Raw genomic sequence first — 9,434 nt, 5'->3', positions numbered from 1 at the left:
TAAAGTGGCAGCGAGTAACAAGTTGATAATACTGTCTGCTATCTGTGACTGAAGTGGCTGGTAGTTGTCAATCAAGACTAAAGTGGCAGCGAGTAACAAGTTGATAATACTGACTGCTATCTGTGACTGAAGTGGCTGGTAGTTGTCAATCAAGACTAAAGTGGCAGTGAGTAACAAGTTGATAATACTGACTGCTATCTGTGACTGAAGTGGCTGCTAGTTGTCAATCAAGACTAAAGTGGCAGTGAGTAACAAGTTGATAATACTGACTGCTATCTGTGACTGAAGTGGCTGCTAGTTGTCAATCAAGACTAAAGTGGCAGTGAGTAACAAGTTGATAATACTGACTGCTATCTGTGACTGAAGTGGCTGCTAGTTGTCAATCAAGACTAAAGTGGCAGCGAGTAACAAGTTGATAATACTGACTGCTATCTGTGACTGAAGTGGCTGGTAGTTGTCAATCAAGACTAAAGTGGCAGGGAGTAACAAGTTGATAATACTGACTGCTATCTGTGACTGAAGTGGCTGGTAGTTGTCAATCAAGACTAAAGTGGCAGCGAGTAACAAGTTGATAATACTGACTGCTATCTGTGACTGAAGTGGCTGGTAGTTGTCAATCAAGACTAAAGTGGCAGTGAGTAACAAGTTGATAATACTGACTGCTATCTGTGACTGAAGTGGCTGGTAGTTGTCAATCAAGACTAAAGTGGCAGTGAGTAACAAGTTGATAATACTGACTGCTATCTGTGACTGAAGTGGCTGGTAGTTGTCAATCAAGACTAAAGTGGCAGTGAGAAACAAGTTGATAATACTGACTGCTATCTGTGACTGAAGTGGCTGGTAGTTGTCAATCAAGACTAAAGTGGCAGTGAGTAACAAGTTGATAATACTGACTGCTATCTGTGACTGAAGTGGCTGGTAGTTGTCAATCAAGACTAAAGTGGCAGTGAGAAACAAGTTGATAATACTGACTACTATCTGTGACTGAAGTGGCTGCTAGTTGTCAATCAAGACTAAAGTGGCAGTGAGTAACAAGTTGATAATACTGACTACTATCTGTGACTGAAGTGGCTGCTAGTTGTCAATCAAGACTAAAGTGGCAGTGAGAAACAAGTTGATAATACTGACTGCTATCTGTGACTGAAGTGGCTGGTAGTTGTCAATCAAGACTAAAGTGGCAGCGAGTAACAAGTTGATAATACTGACTGCTATCTGTGACTGAAGTGGCTGGTAGTTGTCAATCAAGACTAAAGTGGCAGTGAGAAACAAGTTGATAATACTGACTGCTATCTGTGACTGAAGTGGCTGCTAGTTGTCAATCAAGACTAAAGTGGCAGTGAGTAACAAGTTGATAATACTGACTACTATCTGTGACTGAAGTGGCTGCTAGTTGTCAATCAAGACTAAAGTGGCAGCGAGAAGCAAGTTGATAATACTGACTGCTATCTGTGACTGAAGTGGCTGGTAGTTGTCAATCAAGACTAAAGTGGCAGTGAGAAACAAGTTGATAATACTGACTGCTATCTGTGACTGAAGTGGCTGCTAGTTGTCAATCAAGACTAAAGTGGCAGCGAGTAACAAGTTGATAATACTGACTGCTATCTGTGACTGAAGTGGCTGCTAGTTGTCAATCAAGACTAAAGTGGCAGTGAGTAACAAGTTGATAATACTGACTGCTATCTGTGACTGAAGTGGCTGGTAGTTGTCAATCAAGACTAAAGTGGCAGTGAGTAACAAGTTGATAATACTGACTGCTATCTGTGACTGAAGTGGCTGGTAGTTGTCAATCAAGACTAAAGTGGCAGCGAGTAACAAGTTGATAATACTGACTACTATCTGTGACTGAAGTGGCTGGTAGTTGTCAATCAAGACTAAAGTGGCAGCGAGTAACAAGTTGATAATACTGACTGCTATCTGTGACTGAAGTGGCTGGTAGTTGTCAATCAAGACTAAAGTGGCAGTGAGTAACAAGTTGATAATACTGACTGCTATCTGTGACTGAAGTGGCTGGTAGTTGTCAATCAAGACTAAAGTGGCAGCGAGTAACAAGTTGATAATACTGTCTGCTATCTGTGACTGAAGTGGCTGGTAGTTGTCAATCAAGACTAAAGTGGCAGCGAGTAACAAGTTGATAATACTGACTGCTATCTGTGACTGAAGTGGCTGGTAGTTGTCAATCAAGACTAAAGTGGCAGTGAGTAACAAGTTGATAATACTGACTGCTATCTGTGACTGAAGTGGCTGCTAGTTGTCAATCAAGACTAAAGTGGCAGTGAGTAACAAGTTGATAATACTGACTGCTATCTGTGACTGAAGTGGCTGCTAGTTGTCAATCAAGACTAAAGTGGCAGTGAGTAACAAGTTGATAATACTGACTGCTATCTGTGACTGAAGTGGCTGCTAGTTGTCAATCAAGACTAAAGTGGCAGCGAGTAACAAGTTGATAATACTGACTGCTATCTGTGACTGAAGTGGCTGGTAGTTGTCAATCAAGACTAAAGTGGCAGGGAGTAACAAGTTGATAATACTGACTGCTATCTGTGACTGAAGTGGCTGGTAGTTGTCAATCAAGACTAAAGTGGCAGCGAGTAACAAGTTGATAATACTGACTGCTATCTGTGACTGAAGTGGCTGGTAGTTGTCAATCAAGACTAAAGTGGCAGTGAGTAACAAGTTGATAATACTGACTGCTATCTGTGACTGAAGTGGCTGGTAGTTGTCAATCAAGACTAAAGTGGCAGTGAGTAACAAGTTGATAATACTGACTGCTATCTGTGACTGAAGTGGCTGGTAGTTGTCAATCAAGACTAAAGTGGCAGTGAGAAACAAGTTGATAATACTGACTGCTATCTGTGACTGAAGTGGCTGGTAGTTGTCAATCAAGACTAAAGTGGCAGTGAGTAACAAGTTGATAATACTGACTGCTATCTGTGACTGAAGTGGCTGGTAGTTGTCAATCAAGACTAAAGTGGCAGTGAGAAACAAGTTGATAATACTGACTACTATCTGTGACTGAAGTGGCTGCTAGTTGTCAATCAAGACTAAAGTGGCAGTGAGTAACAAGTTGATAATACTGACTACTATCTGTGACTGAAGTGGCTGCTAGTTGTCAATCAAGACTAAAGTGGCAGTGAGAAACAAGTTGATAATACTGACTGCTATCTGTGACTGAAGTGGCTGGTAGTTGTCAATCAAGACTAAAGTGGCAGCGAGTAACAAGTTGATAATACTGACTGCTATCTGTGACTGAAGTGGCTGGTAGTTGTCAATCAAGACTAAAGTGGCAGTGAGAAACAAGTTGATAATACTGACTGCTATCTGTGACTGAAGTGGCTGCTAGTTGTCAATCAAGACTAAAGTGGCAGTGAGTAACAAGTTGATAATACTGACTACTATCTGTGACTGAAGTGGCTGCTAGTTGTCAATCAAGACTAAAGTGGCAGCGAGAAGCAAGTTGATAATACTGACTGCTATCTGTGACTGAAGTGGCTGGTAGTTGTCAATCAAGACTAAAGTGGCAGTGAGAAACAAGTTGATAATACTGACTGCTATCTGTGACTGAAGTGGCTGCTAGTTGTCAATCAAGACTAAAGTGGCAGCGAGTAACAAGTTGATAATACTGACTGCTATCTGTGACTGAAGTGGCTGCTAGTTGTCAATCAAGACTAAAGTGGCAGTGAGTAACAAGTTGATAATACTGACTGCTATCTGTGACTGAAGTGGCTGGTAGTTGTCAATCAAGACTAAAGTGGCAGTGAGTAACAAGTTGATAATACTGACTGCTATCTGTGACTGAAGTGGCTGGTAGTTGTCAATCAAGACTAAAGTGGCAGCGAGTAACAAGTTGATAATACTGACTACTATCTGTGACTGAAGTGGCTGGTAGTTGTCAATCAAGACTAAAGTGGCAGCGAGTAACAAGTTGATAATACTGACTGCTATCTGTGACTGAAGTGGCTGGTAGTTGTCAATCAAGACTAAAGTGGCAGTGAGTAACAAGTTGATAATACTGACTGCTATCTGTGACTGAAGTGGCTGGTAGTTGTCAATCAAGACTAAAGTGGCAGCGAGTAACAAGTTGATAATACTGACTACTATCTGTGACTGAAGTGGCTGCTAGTTGTCAATCACGACTAAAGTGGCAGCGAGTAACAAGTTGATAATACTGACTGCTATCTGTGACTGAAGTGGCTGCTAGTTGTCAATCAAGACTAAAGTGGCAGTGAGAAACAAGTTGATAATACTGACTGCTATCTGTGACTGAAGTGGCTGCTAGTTGTCAATCAAGACTAAAGTGGCAGCGAGTAACAAGTTGATAATACTGACTGCTATCTGTGACTGAAGTGGCTGGTAGTTGTCAATCAAGACTAAAGTGGCAGCGAGTAACAAGTTGATAATACTGACTACTATCTGTGACTGAAGTGGCTGCTAGTTGTCAATCAAGACTAAAGTGGCAGTGAGTAACAAGTTGATAATACTGACTACTATCTGTGACTGAAGTGGCTGGTAGTTGTCAATCAAGACTAAAGTGGCAGTGAGTAACAAGTTGATAATACTGACTACTATCTGTGACTGAAGTGGCTGCTAGTTGTCAATCAAGACTAAAGTGGCAGTGAGTAACAAGTTGATAATACTGACTACTATCTGTGACTGAAGTGGCTGCTAGTTGTCAATCAAGACTAAAGTGGCAGTGAGTAACAAGTTGATAATACTGACTGCTATCTGTGACTGAAGTGGCTGCTAGTTGTCAATCAAGACTAAAGTGGCAGTGAGAAACAAGTTGATAATACTGACTGCTATCTGTGACTGAAGTGGCTGATAGTTGTCAATCAAGACTAAAGTGGCAGTGAGTAACAAGTTGATAATACTGACTGCTATCTGTGACTGAAGTGGCTGGTAGTTGTCAATCAAGACTAAAGTGGCAGTGAGAAACAAGTTGATAATACTGACTGCTATCTGTGACTGAAGTGGCTGGTAGTTGTCAATCAAGACTAAAGTGGCAGTGAGTAACAAGTTGATAATACTGACTGCTATCTGTGACTGAAGTGGCTGGTAGTTGTCAATCAAGACTAAAGTGGCAGTGAGAAACAAGTTGATAATACTGACTGCTATCTGTGACTGAAGTGGCTGCTAGTTGTCAATCAAGACTAAAGTGGCAGTGAGTAACAAGTTGATAATACTGACTACTATCTGTGACTGAAGTGGCTGCTAGTTGTCAATCAAGAATAAAGTGGCAGTGAGAAGCAAGTTGATAATACTGACTGCTATCTGTGACTGAAGTGGCTGGTAGTTGTCAATCAAGACTAAAGTGGCAGTGAGAAACAAGTTGATAATACTGACTGCTATCTGTGACTGAAGTGGCTGCTAGTTGTCAATCAAGACTAAAGTGGCAGCGAGTAACAAGTTGATAATACTGACTGCTATCTGTGACTGAAGTGGCTGCTAGTTGTCAATCAAGACTAAAGTGGCAGTGAGTAACAAGTTGATAATACTGACTACTATCTGTGACTGAAGTGGCTGGTAGTTGTCAATCAAGACTAAAGTGGCAGTGAGTAACAAGTTGATAATACTGACTGCTATCTGTGACTGAAGTGGCTGGTAGTTGTCAATCAAGACTAAAGTGGCAGCGAGTAACAAGTTGATAATACTGACTGCTATCTGTGACTGAAGTGGCTGGTAGTTGTCAATCAAGACTAAAGTGGCAGTGAGTAACAAGTTGATAATACTGACTGCTATCTGTGACTGAAGTGGCTGGTAGTTGTCAATCAAGACTAAAGTGGCAGCGAGTAACAAGTTGATAATACTGACTGCTATCTGTGACTGAAGTGGCTGGTAGTTGTCAATCAAGACTAAAGTGGCAGCGAGTAACAAGTTGATAATACTGACTACTATCTGTGACTGAAGTGGCTGCTAGTTGTCAATCAAGACTAAAGTGGCAGCGAGTAACAAGTTGATAATACTGACTGCTATCTGTGACTGAAGTGGCTGCTAGTTGTCAATCAAGACTAAAGTGGCAGTGAGAAACAAGTTGATAATACTGACTGCTATCTGTGACTGAAGTGGCTGCTAGTTGTCAATCAAGACTAAAGTGGCAGCGAGTAACAAGTTGATAATACTGACTGCTATCTGTGACTGAAGTGGCTGGTAGTTGTCAATCAAGACTAAAGTGGCAGCGAGTAACAAGTTGATAATACTGACTGCTATCTGTGACTGAAGTGGCTGCTAGTTGTCAATCAAGACTAAAGTGGCAGCGAGTAACAAGTTGATAATACTGACTACTATCTGTGACTGAAGTGGCTGGTAGTTGTCAATCAAGACTAAAGTGGCAGCGAGTAACAAGTTGATAATACTGACTGCTATCTGTGACTGAAGTGGCTGCTAGTTGTCAATCAAGACTAAAGTGGCAGCGAGTAACAAGTTGATAATACTGACTGCTATCTGTGACTGAAGTGGCTGCTAGTTGTCAATCAAGACTAAAGTGGCAGAGTCATGACTAAAGTAACTAGTCGATAATATTGATTGCTATATCTGTGACTGAAGTGGCTTCTAGATCTCAATCATGATTAAAGCTGCTGCTAGTTGCCAGTGGAGATTAATGTGGCTGCAAGTCTTGTCTATTTCCAATGAAACTGAAATCATTAACGTTAGTCCCATATCGACCTGAGAAATGATGTTGGACATACAGATGTGACTAAGTTTTGGATTTGATGGAGAGAAAAGGACCAGTTTGTCTGTAGTGATGATTTAATTTACCGGTACATGCAAAACACTCATTCAAAACTCAATGGATACAAGGAATAGTTTTTCTTTTATTTGGCAAACGATCTTGTCCGTAATAAACAAAGATCCTGTAAAAAAAAGAATTAAGCACATGCTGTCTATTTCACAAAAATAATTACAACACCCCAAGTTTTAAAATTTATGAATAAATTACAGTACTGTAGAAGTTTCTAATAAAATTATTTTACTTCAAAGCAAAGATCTGTGGACTCAAAATAGTCTCAACAAAAATATCACTACATGATTTGTATAGATTGATGGTGGAGTCGGTGGATAAATCTTTTGCCAAAATGTTTGTAGAAATACCTCAATGAAAAAAACCACATGCTTAAAATCACTTTTAGAAAACAAATTATTATGAACATTTTCTTGATAAATCCAATCAGTATTAATATGAGGTAGATATTCATTGAATTATTAAAAAAGATAAATTTCCTGGATTAAGCTTCATGGCTGCAAAAATTAAAATAATACACTATATTGTGATCCATGTACAGATGCTTTTGTTGACACAAAAACAAATATCACTGGTTTGAGTTTTGCCTTGAATAAATGAATTAGCTGCAATTTCATATAGTGAGATAAGCTGAAATAACATGTTGACCGCTATGTATCACATAACACTATGGCAATTTAGACATTATTTGAACAAATCAGTAACTATTTCTGACCAAATTAAATGTGTTTTTTTATTTAACTTACTGGTATATATCCAATTGATTGAAACACACAGCATGGTGAATCAGTTATTTCAAATATTTTTATAAAAAATGAAAAACAAAACAAAAAACTAGTTAATGCAGTGATGGCTTTTTGTGTCTGACAAGTTTAAAAGTTCCAAACATTATTTGCACCTAATATAGGCTTGCAGGCTGCATGACATGTCTGCACAGATCAGAAATAGATCATGATTTCTACTTGAAAATGTTTTTCTCTCAATTGCTTTAATTTTGTAATCTCATAATTTTGTAGCAGTATCAATTTCTCTGTGGTTATATGACATGGAATGTCAGTGACCTTCCAAAAATGTTTTCTTCGCGATTGCTATAAAACGCTGATATCGACAACATTTCTATCAGTCAAAATTGAATAGTTCACATGATCTATCAATGAATGAATAAAATACAATAATTAGTATTTGAAAATCACCCATACATATACAATAAAAAATGTACATACAACTTAGAAACAATTAAAATACAATGAGATGAAAATTACTATTGTAGGCTGGTCAACCAATGAAATTGTTACTGTATGATGGTCAATCAATTAAAATTACCATTGTGTGGTGGTCAATCAATGAAATTGATACTGTATGGTGGTCAATCAATGAAATTATTATTGCCGTGTGGTCAATCAATGAAATTGTTACTGTATTGTGGTCTATCAATGAAAATTACTATTGTGTGGTGGTCAACCTATGAAAATGTTACTATGGGGTGGTAAATCAATGAAAATTATTATTGTCTGGTGGTCAATCAATGAAATTGTTACTGTGTGGTGGGTCAACTAATGAACATTATCATCATGTGCTCACCACCAGTCATGGAAAGTTAGTCAATGACAATCAGTATTGTGTATGGTCAATCAATGAAAACTTACTGTGTGATGGTCAACTAATGAACATTATCATCATGTAGTCACCACCAGTCATGAAAAGTTAGTCAATGACAACCGATATTGTGTATGGTCAATCAATGAAAACTTACTGTGTGATGGTCAACAAATGAACATTATCATCATGTGGTCACCACCAGTCATGGAAAGTTAGTCAATGAAAATCGGTATTGTGTATGGTCAATCAATGAAAACTTACTGTGTGATGGTCAACTAATGAACATTATCATCATATGGTTACCATCAGTCATGGAAAGTTAGTCAATTACAATCGGTATTGTGTATGGTCAATCAATGAAAACTTACTGTGTGATGGTCAACTAATGAACATCATCATCATGTGCTCACCACCAGTCATGGAAAGTTAGTCAATGACAATCGGTATTGTGTATTGTCAATCAATGAAAACTTACTGTGTGATGGTCAACTAATGAACATTATCATCATGTGCTCACCACCAGTCATGGAAAGTTAGTCAATGACAATCGGTATTGTGTATGGTCAATCAATGAAAACTTACAGTGTGATGGTCAACTAATGAACATTATCATGTGGTCACCACCAGTCTTGGAAAGTTAGTCAATGACAATAGGTATTGTGTATGGTCAATCAATGAAAACTTACTGTGTGATGGTCAACTAATGAACAATATCATCATGTTGGCACCACCAGTCACAGAAAGTTAGTCAATGACAATCAGTATTGTGCATGGTCAATCAATGAACACTTACTGTGTGATGGTCAACTAATGAACATTATCATCATGTAGTCACCACCAGTCATGAAAAGTTAGTCAATGATAATCGGTATTGTGTATGGTCAATCAATGAAAACTTACTGTGTGATGGTCAACTAATGAACATTATCATCATGTGCTCACCACCAGTCATGGAAAGTTAGTCAATGACAATCGGTATTGTGTATGGTCAATCAATGAAAACTTACTGTGTGATGGTCAACTAATGAACATTATCATCATGTGCTCACCACCAGTCATGGAAAGTTAGTCAATGACAATCGGTATTGTGTATGGTCAA

The sequence above is a fragment of the Saccoglossus kowalevskii genome, chromosome 19 (genome assembly GCF_978046115.1).
Source record: "Saccoglossus kowalevskii chromosome 19, keSacKowa6.1, whole genome shotgun sequence".
Lineage (NCBI taxonomy): Eukaryota > Metazoa > Hemichordata > Enteropneusta > Harrimaniidae > Saccoglossus > Saccoglossus kowalevskii.
The sequence above is the reverse complement of the archived record's forward strand: the minus strand, read 5'-3'. Positions refer to the sequence as shown.